This window comes from Mastigoproctus giganteus, chromosome 1 (assembly GCF_048544385.1).
Source record: "Mastigoproctus giganteus isolate SK-2022 chromosome 1, ASM4854438v1, whole genome shotgun sequence".
Taxonomy (NCBI): Eukaryota; Metazoa; Arthropoda; class Arachnida; order Uropygi; family Thelyphonidae; genus Mastigoproctus; species Mastigoproctus giganteus.
Genome location: NC_143575.1, coordinates 271,820,224 through 271,839,616, shown reverse-complemented (window position 1 = coordinate 271,839,616; position 19,393 = coordinate 271,820,224).

The following is a 19,393-nucleotide window of genomic DNA, read 5'->3' as shown; positions in this document are numbered from 1 at the left end:
TGCTTGGCAATGGCGGATTTATTGAGCTTTGCGGTCCGTATCACTCTTGAATGTTTCCCCAGACGGTTCTTGAGACGCCGTCCTGTCTCCCCCACAATCTGGGCATGTGATCTCATATACGATCCCACTACTAGAATCCATAGTAATGGGGTCTTTTACCTGTGACACCACTGTGTGCAACCTCCGGCTCGTTGCACACCACTGTCTGCAACCTCCGGCTCATTGCACGCCACTGTCTGCAACCTCCTATAGATAATCTTATAAGTACCACTATCACCTAATAAGTCTAACACTTTCTTGTTGTATCCTTGCTTTATACCACCGGTATAAAGCAAGGATACAACAAGAAACTGGTAGGATTATAATCTTTGTCCCGTTTAAGTTCTGCTAGTGCTTTCTTCTGTTTCCGGGTAAGATTTGGAGCACCGTTTTTGCCGGGCCCAGGATGGCCCAAGATTATCCGTAGAAACCCCTTGGCTAGCTTAGAACAGCGTGTAAATGAGATGCTACTTTCCTGACTAAAAATGGAAAAGATTTCTAAGGACAAGTATTGGTCCATGCATGCAACAGGGTGCCGGCTGCCCAGATTTTATGGGTTACCTAAGACGCACAAGGAGAATGTTTCATTACGGCCCATAGTTTCCTTCATTGTTAGCTCTACGTATGCTCTATCTAAATATCTAGCGCAGCTGATTTCTCCGGTTGTGGGTCGGTCCACGTTGGTCATCGGAGATAGTGTGGAATTTGTGATCTTTGTAAGGAGTCAAGATATAGGGGAGGACGAGATGATGATGTCATTAGATGTCATATCATTATTCACGTGTATCCCCATAGCACATGGGGTAGAATGTGTGAAGTTGACTTTACAGAAGGATAATACCTTAAATGCTAGATCCCACCTAAGCATACAAGATATATGTTGTGCTGTTGAATTATGTCTTTCTAGTACAACCCTGGTTTTCCAAGGAGTGATGTATAAACATGTTCACGGCACAGCCATGGGTTCTCCAATCAGTGCCTTTGTCGCAAATCTGGCTATGGAGGAATTAGAGAATAGGGTTTTTGCGAGATTGGAGATCCCTATGTGAAAGTGGAAACAATATGTTGATGACACGTTCACTATTGTAAAGAAGGGGAGAGAGGAAGATGTGGTCTCGTTTCTCAATGGTTTTGCCCCCTTTATTAAATTTACCCTGGAGGTAGAAATAGATGGCACCCTCCCATTTCTGGACATAATGGTATATAGGGAAGGCCCCAGACTTAGAACCAAAGTTTAGAGGAAACCAATATGTAGGGGCCAGTATACACATTATAGGATGGCACAGACTGCCCAACATGAAAATAGTGTGGCCAGAGCACTTTTGGGTAGGGCGAGGACACATTGCAGCACCTCTGAGGAGGGGAAGAAGGAAATTAGGCAAATTATGATGGATCTTATGAGGCACAGTTACCCCAGAGGGTCATTGATAAATACAATAGAGGAAGAGACCAATCGGGTAGTTCCGCCTATACCGCTTACCAGAGTGTATATTCCTTTACTATCAGACCGCATTGCAAGGATGCTTCGCGACTTTCAGACACGGTGTGTTCAGCTCCCGGGCCGGAGATCGCACACAGTGGTGTCACAGGTCAAAGACCTCATTACTACGGATTCTAGTAGTGGGGTCATATATGAGATCACATACTACCAATTTTAAACACACACACCAACCGTTTATGACTGATTGAATAATGAAATAAAATAAAATGATAAAAAAGACTGTAAAATAATGTTTACAAAAATCTTTTAATTATTTACAAAAAACTGAAATATAACAAAAATAAAATAAGTAAATAAGTTAAAATACATTAAAATATAAATATAAAAGCGATAAAAAAAGACGATAAAAACACTATTAGAGCTTTCGGAGGTGTCTACCTCCTTCCTCAGTAATAGTGAGACTTAAGCAACACATCCTTAAGTACCAGATTCAAAAGTTACCAGGTTTAAAAGTTTTTTGTAAACATTATTTAACAGTCTTTTTTATCATTTTATTTTATTTTATTTCATTATTCAATCAGTCATAAACGGTTGGTGTGTGTGTTTAAAATTGGTAGTATGAATAATCCCAACCTCAGAGGCCTTATTGCAGATGAGATCACATGCCCGGATTGTGGGGAACGTTACGTGGGGGAGACAGGACGGCGTCTCTAGGACAATCTGGGGGAACGTTCAAGAGCAATACAGACTGCAGAGCTCAATAAATCCACCATTGCAGAGTACCATTGGGAAAAACAACACCAGATCTACCCCGACAACGCTGTCATCCTTGACTGGGCACATAGATTCTGGGACCGCAAGTGGCTGCAAAGTCTGTGGATTGGATCCTCTGGCAACAATAGCATGAACAGAGACAGGGGAGTTAGGCTTCACCCCCTTTTTGAGGCGGTGGTTTTTGCCAGAGATAAATGTTTTAGTTTTCCACGTCCCCAGGTTCTGGCACAAGTGAAAGGAATACTGAGTAGGCACCTGGTCATCCATGTGTGCCGTGAACCTTGTATTTAAGGATGTGTCGCTTAGAATTAGCATTAGCATTAGTAGAGGCATTTGATGCAAGAAAGCAAGCTTATGCAGCACCAGCCAAAAAAAAAAATAAAGTAAAATAAATAAATAAAAAATAACCACTTCCACTTCACCCCTCTGTTTGTTCGAAATACCTGTCCAGCTGAGCCTTAAACGTATTTAGGCTATCAACTTCCACGACAAGGGATGGAAGTCTGTTCCACCTACCAACCACCCGCTGGCTAAAGGCAAATTTCCGCACATCTATCCTACATCTGTCTTTCCTCAATTTGAATTTATGGCCTCTCAGGTGATTATTCTGAGCAAGAGGAAGAATCCCATCAGCATTGAGCATGCTCAAACTATTCAAGGCTTTGTACACCTCTATCAGATCACCTCGCCGGTGCCTAGTCTCCAGACACTGTAATTCGCAAAACTTAAGCCTTTCTTCGTAAGAGCACCCCTTTGTTCCATTCACTAACCTTGTTGCCCTCCTCTCTACACTCGTTCCAGCAGCTGTACATCCTTCTTGAAATGAGGCCTCCAGGCCCGTATACAGTATTCTAGGTGTGGCCTGACCATTGCCTTATACAAGGGAATAATCACCTCCTTATCCCTGCTAGAAAAATTCCTATATATCATTGATAATACACCATGAGCTACTCTTGCAGGCCATCAGCACTGCTCAGAGAACTTCATATCTGCTTGCACAACCACCCCCAGGTCCCTTTCATTCTCTACCACTGTCAGTGTAGTACCACAGAGTTGATATGTTGCTTGGGGTTTCTGTTTCCCCATATGTAGTACTTTACATTTGTCAATGTTAAACTTCATTTGCCACCTCTCAGCCTATCTGCTCAACCTTTCCAGATCCTGTTGCAGCAGCATAGTGTCAGTAGTGTCCTTGACAACCCTGCCCACCTTCGTATCATCTGCAAACTGGGACATTAAGCTTGATATACCATCATCAATATCATTTATAAATACAGAAAACAATAAAGGACCCAATACTGAACCCTGAGGGACTCCACTAATAACATTAGTCCCCGATGAGCAGTGTTCATTGATTACCACTCTCTGTCTTCTCCCCCTCAACCACCCCTTTATCCATAGCAGCAATTTGCCTCCAATGCCACACTGCTCCAATTTGTGCAGCAGTCTTCCATGTGCAACTTCATTTTATGAAGAGAACTTCATTTTATGAAGTTCTCTGAGCAGTGCAGACGGGCTGCAAGAGTAGCTCATGGAGTATTGTCAATGATATACAGGAATTTTTCCAGCAGGGATAAGGAGGTGATTATTCCCTTGTATAAGGCAATGGTCAGGCCACACCTAGAGTACTGTATACAGGTCTGGAGGCCTCATTTCAAGAAGGATGTAGAGCTGCTGGAACGAGTACAGAGAAGGGCAACAAGATTAGTGAATGGAACAAAGGGGTGCTCTTACGAAGAAAGGCTTAGGTTTTGCAAATTACAGTGTCTGGAGACTAGGCACCAGCGAGGTGATCTGATAGAGGTGTATAAAGCCTTGAATGGTTTGAGCATGCTCAATGCTGATGGGATTCTTCCTCTTGCTCAGAATAATCACCTGAGAGGGCATAAATTCAAATTGAGGAAAGACAGATGTAGGATAGACGTGCGGAAATTTGCCTTTAGCCAGCGGGTGGTTGGTTGGTGGAACAGACTTCCATCCCTTGTAGTGGAGGTTGATAGCCTAAATAAGTTTAAGGCTCAGCTGGACAGGTACAGGCATACCTCGATTAACGAATAGGATGCGTTCCACGAAATTACTTCGTTAAGCGAAACTTCGTTTTCAGAGGTAAAAATACTATGGCCAGAATAGGGATACGTTCCTACTTAAAGAAAATGAAAAGCTTTTTTTCAAACAAAGAAAAGTTTTATTAAATAAACAGTCAACTTACATACAAAGTGAAATCACATTTTAAAATATGAGGTTAAAGTTGATTGTTTATGCTTTTTTTCTCTTTCATTTAACAATTGCCTATACGGAGTTATTGCATTTAACACTGATCGCTTAACTATAACACTTCTTCCTAAATCAGGATCATTTTCACTAAAAAAATTTAAAACGTTTTCAATGTCATTTACGCACCTTTTTAAATCTTTGGTTGTTAACACTTTTTCGGCAGGAATTTCTTTAACTTCGTCTTCATTATCTTTGTCTTCGTTGCTAACAGGGTTTTCTAAATCTTCCACTGAAAAACCATCATCTTCTGCATTCAATAAATTTCTAACATCCTCTTCATCGACATTTTCGAAACCTATTGATTGAGCCATCTGGATAACTTCATTTCTAATTTCTTGGATGTTATTTTCTTCTTCTAGTACAACTTCTGGCCATATTTTGCGCCAAACTCCATTTAAACATTTCTTAGTGACTTCTTTCCAAGAACTATCAATGTTTTCAATTGCGTTTTTAATGGTGTAGTTTTTCCAAAAAGTTTTAACTGTCATTTCCTCTTTATCCTCTAGTTCAGGTAAATTGTTAAAATTCGACGCAGATAATAAGCTTTAAATGATGCTATTACTCCCTGATCCAATGGTTGAATCAGGAAAGTTGTGTTTGCTGGAAGAAACACAACTTTGACAGGAATGCATGTGTCCAACGTGTTAAGATCAGTAGGATGTCCCGGAGCATTGTCTAACAACAAAAGAGCTTTTTCCTCAAAGTTGTTTTTTTTTTGACAATACCGTTTTACTCCAGGACAAAAGTGGTTAACAAACCAATCAGTAAATAACTCCTTGGTAACCCACGCTTTTTTATTTGCTTTCCATATTACAGGTAAATTCATTTTTATGTTACCTTTTAACACCCTCGGATTTTCTGAATGGTAAACTAATAACAAATTTTAATTTATAATCGCCAGAGGCATTTGATCCAAAGGGTAACGTTAAACGGTCTTTGGCTGCTTTGAACCCAGCAGCTGATTTTTCTTCAATAGAAATGAAGCTTTTTGTTGGTAGCCGTTTCCAGAACAAACCGCTTTCGTCAACATTGAACACCAAATTTGGTGGAAAATTTTCACGTTCAATTATTTCCTTCAGTTTTTCTGGAAACTTATTTGCAGCTTCTCCTGTTAATTTTACACTATGAATCCTGGCCCGTTTTTTTAAATTTCTCGAATCAACCACGAGAAGCCCTAAAGGTTTCCGTAATTTCTTCAGTTTGTTTAGATTTCGGGTGATTAAACAAAAATAATGCTTTTTCTTGAATCACCATTTGACTTAAAGGCATATGACGTTGTGACATATCATCTATCCACAAACTTAACATTTTCTCCATTTTTTCTAAAATTGGATTCCTTAAGCGAGTTAATTTTGCCGCTGTAACATCTGTACAATTCTGAGCAGACTGTTTTATTTTTTCTGATTGACTTAGTATGGTTGTTAAAGTTGATTGCGCTAATCCTAAAGAATGTGCCACATCGGATTTTCTTTCGCCGCTTTCAACACGTCGTACGATATTTAGTTTAGTTTCCAAAGAAATTGCTTTTCTTTTCTTTGATTCTGACATTTTAATTAACTAAAACAAAAATATTTCTATTAAAATTTACAAAATCTAGGTTATGTAATGCTACAAAGAACCTACGTCAATTATTGCAATGCGCCACACTGAAACAACGTCAAATCATGTAAGCAACAACTAAATTATGCGATTGACGCGCAAAACTGTTATAATAGACACGCCCGCAGCTCGGGAATACGTAACGAGTCGCCGTCAGTCACCAATCGAATGATTGTCGGGCGTTGGTCTTAAATTGGAATATTTTTTTATGTTAAATGGGGCTTGAAATTGCCGACTTCGTTATATCGAGGCTTCGTTATCAGAGGTAACGTTAACCGAGGTATGCCTGTATTTTGAACGAACAGAGGGGTGAAGTGGAAGTGGGTTTTTTTTTTTTTTTTTTTTGGTTGATGCTGCATAAGCTTGCTTTCTTGCATCAAATGCCTCTACTAATGCTAATGCAACTGTATCAAAAGCCTTTCTAAGATCCAAGTATATAATATCAAAGTTATTCCCTGCATCCAGTTCTTTTGTGACTGCATCATAGTATCCAATCAAATTGGTCAGGCAAGACTTCCCCTTAACAAAACCATGCTGTGTCCGAGCTATAACTGAAGTCTTGTCTAGATGATCCTGCAGTGCTTCTTTAAACAGTTCCTCAATTAATTTTCCGGGAACAGAAGTTAAACTCACAGGTCTATAATTACTTGTGGCAGCCTTTGATCCTCCCTTGTGAATTGGGGTCACACATTTGCACATCTCCAGTCCATGGGTACTTCCCCTGAGTCCAAGGAAGCTCTCATAATTATGGCTAAGGGTTTGCTTACTTCCTTTGCTGCCTCCTTTAATATAACTGGATAGATCCCATCCACCCCAGGTGCCTTTCTTGTGTTTATCTTCAACAATTTCTCCTCCACTTTACTCTCAGTTATTACAAGATTCTCTAGCTTACTGCTGGAGTTGAATACACCTCTGGCATTCCCCTTGCTGAATAACTCCTCATGTGTGAATGTCAATGCAAAAATATTCATTTAGTTTGTTAGCTACCTGAGCAGGGTCATCAACAGTTAACCCATCGATATCAAGTGGGCCAACCTGATTCATCCCCTCACTTCTAGAGTTTACATAAGTAAAGAACTCTTTGCTGTTTTTCTTCGCATCCCTTGCCAAGGATCTCTCGTAATCTGCCTTCGCCTGCCTAACCTCCTTTGAAACTTGGTTACAGATCAACTTGTATCTATCGTAGGCTTCTGTGTCACATGTTAATTTGTATGTATCCCATGCATTTTTCTTCTCTGCCATATGCCTCATTAGTTCATCTGACATCCATTTAGGCCTAAACCTTGAACAATATTTCTTAGTTGGTATGTAAAGCCTAGTAGCTTGCAAGATAAGTTCTTTGAATGCTTCCCATTTTGAATTTGCTGTTGGTAACATCATCAGTTGATCCCACTGTATAGAATTTTAATACTGTCTCAGTCCATCTTAGTCGCCTTTACTATAATAATGCACCTCCTATAATGCACCTCCCAAGGTTTTTTTGCAGTACTCTAATCCATGCCCGAGTCGGGATTCGAACCCGCGACCTTTGGGTTGCCAGGCAGGCACTTTACCCACCCGGCTAGCCCGATCGGCACAGACGGAAGGTTTCTAGGTAGTTTAAGAGTTGGCGGTTAATTGATTTCTCCATTACTTTAGAAAGAATAGAAGTAATTGCAATGGGACGATAATTGGATGGGAGGGATTTGTCACCCTTTTTAGGAACTGGCTGGATATGAGCAAATTTCCAAGCAGAACGAAAAACACCTTTGGAATAAGAAAGTGAAAAAAGGCGGCAAAGAATAGGAGTAAGTTCAGGAGCACAGGTTTTGAGAACAAGTGGAGAAATACCATCAGGACCTGGAGCTTTCTTAGCATCAAGATTCATCAAAATCCTTCTGATATCCTTTTGATGGAAGACCACAGGAGGCATTGAATGGAGCATGTTGAGAATGGTGGGTGGTGTTTTCCCAAGATCATTAATACATGAGCTCGAAGAAAAATGGGATGCTAGCAGGTCAGCTTTATCCTTGGCTGAAGTGACAACAGAACCATCTGGTTTGGACAAAGGTGAGAGCAGAGATGGGCAAAAATTGCGGCCAATAGCTTTGGCAGGAGACAAGAATGCTCGGCTACCATTAGGGCAAGAAGCAAGTTTTCTACTCTTAGCCTGTTCAAACTCTAGTTTGGACTGATTAATAACTGCTTTACAATTGTTGCGAGCTTTGGTGTAGGCAGAAAATGAAATTGAAGAATTAGAAACAAGCCAATTACGATATGCAACATTCTTCTCTTGAACAGCCTTAGCACATTTATTGGAAAACCAAGGTTTAGATAAAGGACGAGATTTTAAAGTGGAGTGTGGGATAAAGGATTCCATTCCTGCAAGAATAATTTCACTGACACGATCTGAGAAAATGTTGACGTCAGAAGGTTTGAAACAGTAATCCGACCAAGGAAAAGAAGAAAAGAAGTCTCACAGGTCATTCCATTTTGCATTCTTGTAATGCAAACAACACGAGGTTGGGAATAGCCATGAGATAAAGGTTCCATTGGAGAAGAGACAATCACCAAGTTGTGATCTGAAGTGCCTAAAGGACCTCTCACTTCAACCGTATACTTAGGATTGTTTGTGAGTAAAAGATCAATCGAATTTGCTGTTGGTAACATCATCATTTGGTCCCACTGTATAGAATTTAAATACTGTCTCAGTCCATCGTAGTCGCCTTTACGAAAGCAATAACGCTTCCCTTTACCCATAATTGTAGATACCTCTTTGAGTAAATCCCACTTCAGCACACTGTGATCACTGCCACCTAGTGGTTCATTATCTGCAGATTCTTAATGCATGAAGAATCACTACTGATAATCAAATCAAGAGTATTACTCCCTCTTGCCTTCCAAACATGCTGATGTAGAAAACAATCATCCAATAAATCCACAAAAGCCTTGCTAGTGTGAGTGACTAGCCCCCAAATTCCAGTCAATATCTGGGAAATTAAAATCCCCCATTATAAGACTCTCTGATTTACTGGCCCACTCTATTTCTCTGTACAGTTTCTTATTATACTCATCAGAGTCATTAGGCCTATAGCACACTCCTACTCTCAATTTTGATCTCCCAATGCTTATGTCACACCAAACTGACTCAACAATGCACTGTCCAGCGATGTCAACTGGCTTCACTTCCTTGGATTTTATGTGTTTCTTAACTAATAGCATAACCCCTCCTCCCTTCCTATCCTGTCTATCCTTTCTGTAGACATTGTACTCCCCAAATTCCAGTTCTGCATTCCTTATATCTGTGTGACACCACGTCTCTGAAATCCCAACAATATCTGCCTTTGATGTTTTTAGCAATACCTCAAATTCATAAAATTTATTTACTAAACTCTTAGCATTGGTGTACACGCAAGTATACATGCACCTGCTCTTCCTCTTAGCTACCCTAACACAACCCATGTGTTTACTTGTACCCCCATGATTCCCAGCAGTCTCTGAAATATCCTGCATCTTATTTTCCAGGCTGCGGCTCATTCCAATAGAAGCAGTGCAAGAATCACTTTCACCTCTGCCAGTGGCTACTGTTAATCTATTAGTCCTTGTATCCCCCCAATCTAGCAGTTTTCCGACCCACCTAACACTGCCTCGATAGCATCAGCAAACATTCTTGCACCCTTTCTATTTAAGTGTATCCCATCCCTGTAGAAGCAGTCTCTCAACAAGTACAGACCAGACTGAAAAAAATTCTACCCCTTGAGCCCTGCACAATCTTTCCAGGGCCGAATTGATCGACAGGGCTCTCATCATATACTCCCTCCTATCGTGTCTGGGCAGAATTGCAGACACTCAAATTCAACCCTAATTCACGGCTTTTTTTCATCAGTGACCTGTACTTGTTAAGTAATTCCGCCGGTCTCCTACTCTTAATATCATTAGTGCCAACGTGTACAACTATATCACCTTTTGTGCCCTTAAAAGATGATATCCGCTCTACAATGTCATCGACCTTTGCCCCTGGCAGAAATACCCTGGTCCTGTTCCCTGCTTAAGTTTCATTATTGCTGAGGAAGGAGGCAGACACCTCCGAAAGCTTCAATAGTGTTTTTATCGCTTTTAAATTTATATTTTAATGCATTTTAACTTATTTACTTGTTTTATCTTATTTTATTTTTGTTGTAAACTACTTTTTTTTTGTAGGTAATCAAAATTTTTGTAAATATTATTTTACAGTCTTTTGTATCATTTTAATTTATTTTATTTTACTATTAAATCAGTTTTAAACGGTTGATGTATCTGTTTAAATTTGTGGTATGCACAAATATACATACATCTATGCATATACACACATATATACACACACATATATACATACATATTCACATGCATATTCACATATACACACATATATACGTACATGTTCACATATACACACATATATACATACAAACATACATACACACACAAATGTACATATACACTCCTTCCTTTCCATCTCTTTCAATCCATGCATGGCAATACTAGTATTAATGCTAACATAAAATGGCACTAACAACACAATACTACAATATAACATAATATAATACTAATAATAACACTAGGAGTTAGATGACTCATTTGCTGGTGCAGTGTCGCCACTTTGCTTCTTGGAGGCTTGCTGAGCAAAGTTTTTAGCATGCCCTGCCATCCCATCAACCCATGCATGGTACAAGTACTATAGGTTGTGATAATTTTCGTGTTTGGGGTTTTATAAAAAAAATAATAAAATACACACAGATACACACACACAATATACATATACTGTATACAAAAACAGATATATATACACACATACACATACACTGATTGAACATAAATCATAGGATGTGTGGAAATTCACCTTTAGCCAGTGTGTGGTTGATAGTTGGAACAAACTTCCATCTGTTGTAGTGGAGGTTAGCAAATTAAAACCACAGGGCTCACATCTGGCGAGTATGGGTTTGGCAAACCAAGGGTCCTGAGCTGGATATCATCATTCTTCTCTTTCTTGGCGATTCCTTTCTACTTCTGACTTCATTCTCTCAGCTCAGGGTAACTTGGGAATTTGTTTTTGGCTGGTGCAGCATAAGCCTCAGGCTTCCTTGCACCATATTTATCCCCGGGGGCTCACATCTGGTGAGTATGGGCTTGGCACACCCAGGGTCCTGAGCTGGATATCATCATTCTTCTCTTTCTTGGTGATTCCCTTCTACTTTTGACTCTCTCTCTCTCTCTCTCTCTCTCTCTCTCTCTCTCTCTCTCTCTCTCTTTAAGGTTACTCGGGAACTTTTTTTTTTTTTTTTTCCTGGTGCAGCATAAGCCTCAGGCTTCCTTGCATCATATGGATATTAATAATAATAATAATAATATGACTAATAAGTGCAAGGCAGAACTAGACAAAGATTTGGGGTGAATGGATAGGGGTTTTTTTTTTTTTTTTTTTTGGTTAATGCTATATAAGCTTCATTTCTTGAATCATATGCCTTGATTAATGCTAATACACACACAGACAGGGAGACAGACAGACAGACGGAGAGTGATCAGTGAATTATGACTGCCTACCTAATACTTCGTAGGTCCTCCTTTTGCCCTCAACATAGCAGCTGTCCGACTTGGCATTGATTCAACAAGTCGGAAGTTTAGGAGGTATGGCCAACCAAGCTGTGTGTAATGCGGACAGCAATGAAGGTGATTGGTGTATCCAGACGCTGATGCCTTTCCATAGTGTTGCACAAGTGCTCTATGGGATTGATATCGGGAGAGTTCGGAGGCCAATCGATATGCTAGAAATCAGAACTGTGTTCCTGAAATCAGAACTGTGTTCCTCAAACCATTCCTGCACATTAAATGTGCAATGGCTCGGCACACTGTCAACTTGGACAACACCATCGCCATTTGGGAAAAAGTGTAACACAGCAGGTTGTACACAGTCAGCAAGCAGTTTACGATTGTGGAGACCAGTGATACGTTGTTTCACATGCACCAGGGCTCCAAGTTCCTACCAGTGAAACATGCCCCACACCGTACAACCACCTCCACCAGCCTGCACTTTTGATACCATGCATGATGGATTAAGAGCCTCGTGTTGTTGTTAATGCCAAATCCGTACACGACCATCAGTGGTGTAGGGTAAATAACGTGACTCATCCAACCAGTACACCTTCTTCCAGTCTTCTAACATCCAACTTTCATGCTGTTTGCACCGGACGAGTCTTTTATGCCGATAAACCTTGGTAGGGATCGTCTGTTGGTATAGCCCATACGTGCAAGCATGCAATACATGGTCATGCCAGATATTGTTCCGGGTTAGGCCATGTTGTATTGGGTAGTCAACTCTTTGACAGTGCTGTGCCTGTACAAGTCGTCGGACCCAGCACTCACCTCTAACATCAATCTTTGCAGTTTTGCTATCGGGTCGTTGTTTGACCATTTTGATACCAGTCTTGGTACATGTTAACAATGGCAGCTCTCGAACAACCCACCAGTTCAGCCATTTGGAAAATCAAGGCACTAGCTTGTCAAGATCCCACAAACTGTCCTTTATCAAAATCCAATAAATCCTTCCTTTTACCCATCACGCTCGGAATTTTACAATCTACTGAACCACTGATACCTTACCTATGCTACGTAGGTCGACTAACTGCGCACTCTTGTACCTCACGTGGTCAATGGGTTGCATTCAGTTTTCAGAGGGGTGGTCATAATTCAGTGATCACTCAGTGTATACACACACACACACACATACAGAATATATACACACACACACACACACACACACACAAACATAAGTGTATACACACAGACATACACACACACATGGATACATGCATCCATCCATATACACATAATTTACACACGCATGCACACACACACACACCGATGAGCCAAAACATTATGACCACCTACCTAATATGATATTGTTCCTCCATGTGCAGCCAAAACAGCCCATACATGGCAAGTCACGGATGCTACAAGATTTCTAAATGTGTCTTGTGGTATCTGGTACCAACACATAACCAGCAGATCCTTTAACTCCTGTAAGGTCCACAGTTGAGACACCACAGATCGGAGTTGTTGTTCCAACACAAACAAACCACAGAGGCTCAATGGGATTGATCTCTGGGGAATTTGGAGGCCAGGGCAATACCTGGTAGTCTTCCTCATGTTCCGCAAACTAGTCTCAAACAATCCGGGCAGTGTGGCATGGCACATTATCCTGCAGAAAGATGGCACAGCCAAAGGGGAAGACCGTTGCCATGAAAGGGTGTACTTGGTCAGCAATGATGTTTAGGTAGGTGGTAGATGTCAGAATGCCCAGCACATGGACGAATGGACACAGGGTATCCCAGCAGAACATCGCCCAAGCATGACACCGCCACCACTGGCTTGTTTTCATACCACAGTGCATCCAGGCGCCAACACTTCCCCAGGTAAACAATGCACACATACCCAGCCGTCCACATGGTGCAACAGGAAATGGGATTCATTGGACCAGACCTTCTTCCAATCACTCAAGGTCCGCTTTCGATGCTCATATGCCCATTAGACGTGCTGTTGCCGGTGAACCATGGTTAGCATGGGCACTCTGAGTGGCCTGTGGCTATGCAGCCCCATTTTTCGCAGGGTTCAATGTACTGTATGTTGTGACACATTACTCCCATCACCAGTATTCCAATTACTGGTAATGGGTTCAGCATGCTGAATTCTGATGGGATCCTTCCACTTGTTCAGATTACGAACCTAAGGGGGCATAAATTCAAATTAAGAAAGGACAGATGTAGAATAGATGTGCTGAAATTTGCCTTTAGCCAGTGTGTGATTAATTGCTGGAACAAACTTCCATCTGTCGTTGTGGAAGTTGATAGGTTGAATAAATTTAAGGAGGAACTGGACAGGCATTTGGAGGGAATGGTGTGATTTTTTTTTTTTTTTTTTTGGCTGATGCTGCATAAGCTCATACACTTGCTTTCTTGCATCACATGCCACTACTACTACTACTGGCAAGTTGCGCCATAGTCACCCTTCTGTTGCCACATACTATCCGGGAGAGCCTTCACTCACCTCGAGCATCGATGAGCTGTTGTCGTCCAACACCTTGCCAGCAGTTCATGGGCTCCCCCTCCTCGGACCACTTTCAGTAGGTAATAACCATGGCTGACCATGAGCACCCCACCAGTTGTGCCATTTCAGATATGCTCTGACCCAGCTATCTGGCCACAACAATTTGGCCTTTGTCAAACTCGCTTAAGTCTGCTCCCTTTCCCATCTGAAGAACAAGAGTAACACATTAATGGAGCTCAGTATCAAGTGTTTTTTACACCATGTCCCGATCCACGCATGCAGAGTAAGTAGTTGCTTCAATTTGCATAACTCCCTGGTCATAACGTTTTGGCTCACTAGTGTACACAAACACACACAACGCATATATACATACACACACATATACAGTAGAGCATCAGTTTTCTGGAATAATTAATGTCAGACTTCTTCCAGATAGTCAAATTTTCCAGATAATTGAATGTAAGGTAAGACTAAATAAGTTCTTATAGTGTATTAAGGTAAATGAAAAAGACTTCAAATATCGTGAAAAAAAAATTTGTTTAATTAAAAAATATAATAACTTATACGTGAATTTTCACATATTTACATATGTATAATCAGATAGGTATTTTAATGCAGATTTTTATGTAGAAAAAAAATTTTTTAAATAATGTTCGATCATTTTTTGTTTCGTTTATTGCTACTTTTTTTTTCTACTAATTCCTAATTGCTTAACAATATCACTTTATGTAGCATTCTTCCTATTTTCCTGCCCATTTTAGTGGCGTTTCTTGCCGTTGACATTTTACTGTACAAATGAGAAAAATAATAAATTGCAGTTTCAGGCTGATATTATTCTTACCGAATCTGGTGCTAAACTAAACATAATTTGAAATGAAGAGAATAAAATATGCCATGATAAATTAGGTTCAAGGAAGATAATAACTAAACTATCACTCACGGTTTCCTAATCCAACATTTCACCAGATATACGAAGTAAAAACATAGAAATACTCTCGTAACAATAAGCTTTAATAAACATTTGTCTCAAATACAGTCCATTCCAGTTATTTGGGACACATCGGGACTAGTGCATTTTGGCCCAATTAAGCGGCTGCCCCAATTATCCGAAATTTCACGTAAATAGTTAAAAATACACCGCACCCCCCCTTTTTTTTTTCACAATTAGTTCACTGTACAATCAAATTCAATTAATTACTATTTTTTTATCTCTTTTATTTTTTTTATTTTATTTTTTTTATTATTTATTATTTTTTTAGGCCCTTGCCACTGAAATCTTAGGAAATTAGGTGGCAAGGCCTGCCAGAGTATACTTACTTCTAATGCAATCCCTCTATGCCTGCCTGCCTCCTTGGGGCTAAGTGTGAGCAACGGGGGTCCCACTAGGGCCCAACGGCTAAAAGGTCAGAGGAACAACACAACATAAACCTTACACTTTTTAAAATCTCTGGCCTTCACAGTGTTCTGTTTCACAAACAGAGTACACAACACGGAGATTGGGGAAACCCCTGGGGCCGTTACACAATGAACACTTTGTACAATCAAATCACGTTACAACGAACTCAACATAGTAAAGTACCGTTCACTATATGATGTACAGTAAGAGCCGGTCATTGTGATCATGTTTGTGAATTGAATTTAAATTTTATTAAACAGCGATTCTAATTAGTGAAAATAGGAGGAATATTAGCCACAGGCTATAATTGAAAAATTAAATGATATGTGAAAATCGGAAGAATATACGTGATAATTGGAATAATTAATACGTACTGTAATAAGTACATACGAACTAGTTGACATTTCTGTTCACTGACATTTGTGGGTAGGGATTAAAATTTAAAACAGTAAAAAGATAAGCAATCAATAACAAAGAATACAGCACACACAAATTGCAAGTAACACGATACGCGCAAGTGAGAATGGAGTAACGAGTTACAAAGCTTTAAAAATACGAATAAAGAGATCTGAAAATTTATTTTTTTTTATATGATTGAAGATTCCATAGAAGTGTAAACACATTTTACCATAATAACCCACAGAATTCCAGCTGTCGGTACTATCGCAAATTCAGTAAGATCGAGTTTACTATTCATTTATGATAGATTTCACTAACAGAAAAGCCCACTAAACGGGTGACTGCTAATTGTTTTTATTGTTTTATGATTGTGACCTCCAGAATTTCGACCGAACCACATGGCACCGTCGGAGACAATCGTGGGGTAATCTCCAGTGATGCGGTCTTCTGCCCCGATTAAACGGCATGCTGTCCCAATTAAGCGAAGTAAACCTTGGCTATTTTCTCGATTGGTTTCTGTTTTTAAGATTTGCCCCAAATAAACAGCTGCCCCGATTAACTGGTGGCTCAAATAACCGGAATCCACTGTACTACCATTAATAAAAAAAAAGAAGAAAAATGAGCCTTTCAAATAATTCTGGATAACTGATGTTATCCGGAATTATTGGAAAAGGTAGCAGACTTAAGCGAGCTTGACAAAAGCCAAATTGTAATGGCCAGACAACTGGGTCACAGTATATCCGAAACGGCACAGCTGGTGTGGTGCTCCCAGTGAGCTGTGGTTAGTACTTACCGAAAGTGGTCAAGGAGGGAGAACCCACGAACCGCCAGCAAGGTGTTGGATGACCACGACTCATTGATACTCCAGTTTCACAAAGGCTCCCAGATGGTGTGGCAACAGAAGGGCGACTGTGGTGCAACTAGCTGGTAATTGGAATGCTGGTGACGGAAGAAATCTGTCGCAACACACAGTACATCAAACCGTGCTGAAAATGGGGCTGCATAGCCGCATTTTCTAACCATGCTAACCACAGTTCACCGGTGACAGCGCCTACATTGGGCATGCAAGCATCGAAACTGGGTGATTGGAAGAAGATCGTCTGGTCTGATGAATCATGTTTTCTGTTGCACCATGTGGATGGCTGGGTACGTATGCATCGTTTACCTGGATAAGTGATGGCACCTGGATGCACCGTGGGACGAACACAAGCGAGTGGCAGCAGTGTCATGCTTTGGGCGATGTTCTGCTGGGATACCCTGGGTCCAGTCATCCATGTGCCGGGCCCTCTGATGTCTACTACCTAACTAAACATCATCGCCGACCAGTTACACCCTTTCGTGGCAAAGGTCTTCCCCTCTGGCAGTGCTGTCTTTCAGTAGGGTAATGAGTTAATGAGTCATGCCACACCGCCCGGATCATTCAAGACTGGTTTGCAGAACACGAGGAAGACTTCCAGGTATTGCCCTGACCTCCAAATTCTGCAGACATCAATCCCATCGAGCATCTGTGGTTTTTGTTGGAACGGCAATTCCGATCAGTGGCATCTCAACCACGGACCTCACAAGAGTTAAAGGATCTGCTGGTTATGTGGTGGTATTGGATACCAGAAGACATTTAGAAATCTTGTAGCATCCATGCCTCGCCGGATACAAGCTGTTTTGCTTGCACGTGTGGAACCAACATCATATTAGGTAGGTGGTCATAATTTTTGGCTCATCGGTGTAAACATGCACACACACACACACACAGTTGTGATAAAATTTAAGGACACAACATAGGCTGCTAGGGCTATATTGTGTCTTTCTAATGGTTAATAGGAAATACTAACTTTATTGTAATACCTGTTATATTTTATGGTATATTCCTATGTTATTTAGGAAGGCAAACAGTTCAGTTTTATTAGGATCATCTCGAAGAATCTGCATTAATGTTAGTGAAGAGTAACATTAATGCAGTGAAGACTTTAAAGCATGTGCTAATGCACATGCTTTAAAGCTGTTTCAGCAGCTATTGAGAAGATGAGGACAGTCCACTAATAAATGTCGAAGTTACACACGACATGACGTGTATAGAGGAACACTGTCGTTCATTAATAGACAAGGTGTGACGCGAGTATGCCCAATTCTTAGCCTTCCCTGAATTACTTCGTCTCGTCTGCTTTTGGAAAAGCAGACGAGAAGAAGGCACTTGATGCAAGAAAGCAAACCTATATAGCAGCAGCAGCAGTGCGTGAAACACGCTTCTTTATTAGGCCGGGGTTCGAGCCCGTGACCACCAAATACAGAGGATACGGAAAGGTCAGGGAATGACCACCGCATATCCCCGGAGCAATATGGCCTTAGTTGCTAATGCTCCTAAAAAACCAAATAACAACAACATATAGCATCAGCCAAAAAAAAAAAAAAAAAACGTTCTCATTTCACCTATCCACTAGCTCCAAATGTTTGTCTAGTTCTGCCTTGAATCTATTTAAGCTATCAACTTCTACAATGACAGATGGAAGTTTGTTCCAGCCCTCAACCACCCGCTGACTAAAGGCAACTGTCTTTCCTCAATTTGAATTTATGCCCTCCCAGGCAATTATTCTGAGCAAGAGGAAGAATCCCATCAGTTTAACCCCGGGGGCTCACATCTGGTGAGTATGGGCTTGGCAAACCCAGGGTCCTGAGCTGGATATCATCATTCTTCTCTTTTTTGGTGATTCCTTTGTACTTCTCTCTCTCTCTCCCTTTCTCTCTCTCTCCTCCTCTCTCTTCTTTCTTTCTCAGGGAGTAACTCGGGAATTTTTTTTTTTTTTTTTGGCTGGTGCAGCATAAGCCTCAGGCTTCCTTGTACCATATGGCTAATAATAATAATAATAATAATAATAGTACTGAGCATGCTCAAACTATTCAAGGCTTTATACACCTCAATCAGATCACCGTCCTAAGAAGAAGAAGCCTCTCCTCACACAAAAAATGATGAAAAAGGCCCAATTAATTTGGTGTAAGGAGCATGTCGAATGGACCCCCAAGCAGTGGAAGTCAGTTATTTTCTTGGATGAGAAGAAATTCAACCTACTGGCTCTGATGTGAGACAAACAATTTGCCCTAGACATGGTGAAGAATACCATCCAGAATGTGCAACTTGTGAAATGTTTGCTGAACTCTCTGGAACAGAACATGATCTAGCCAAGGAGGATGTCTTTGTGTGCTCCAGGTGCAGTGTCCAGAAATTAGGCTTCAACTCAGCATTCTCACGGGCATCTATGAGAGCTTGAGATGTACGGTAGATGCCCTTGAAGGAATTAATGAGGGGTCCTGTCAAGGTCTCAGCTGCCCGACTCAACGGCAGAGCTCACTACTGTTCATCAGGCAACACAGCAGCGATCTCCAAAACAGAATGCGCTGGTCATACAGGAGTTACTGCTGGT